Below are 570 nucleotides of genomic sequence, written 5' to 3'. Positions count from 1 at the left end.
CTGTTTCAAAATGTTTAACAACTCCCTCCCTGACTCCTGGAAACCACTGTTATACACACTGTCTTTATAGCTTTGCCTTTTCCAGACTATCATCACATAAATGTAATCATACAGAGTATAGCCTTTTCACACTGAGTTTTCCACTTAGTAATATGAAATTAAGGCACATCCGTGTCTTTGTGCGGTATATAAAAATAGCTCAATTCTTTTCATTTCTGAATATCGTTCCATTGCATGGTTGTACCAAAGTTTATCTATTACCTACTGAGGGACATTTTGGTTGCCTCAAGTTTTTTGCAATTATGAATAAAGCTGCTATAAATGTTTGTGTACAGGTGTTTCTATGAACATAAATTTTCAAATCACTTGGGTAAAAAGGAGCTCAGTTGTTGGGCTGCACGGTAAAACTCTTTTCCTTTGAAAGAAATTGCCAGAGTGTTTTCCAAAGAGGCATTTTGCATTTCCCCCAGCAACAAATGAGAGCTTCTTAGCTATTCATTCTTACCAACACTGGCGTTAGTTTAGATTTTAGCAATTCAGTGCAGTGGCACCTCATTTTTTTCTTTTAAT

Source organism: Lontra canadensis, unplaced genomic scaffold (genome assembly GCF_010015895.1).
Source record: "Lontra canadensis isolate GAN:19392208 unplaced genomic scaffold, GSC_riverotter_1.0 scaffold22, whole genome shotgun sequence".
Lineage (NCBI taxonomy): Eukaryota > Metazoa > Chordata > Mammalia > Carnivora > Mustelidae > Lontra > Lontra canadensis.
Note: the sequence above shows the minus strand (reverse complement) of the source record.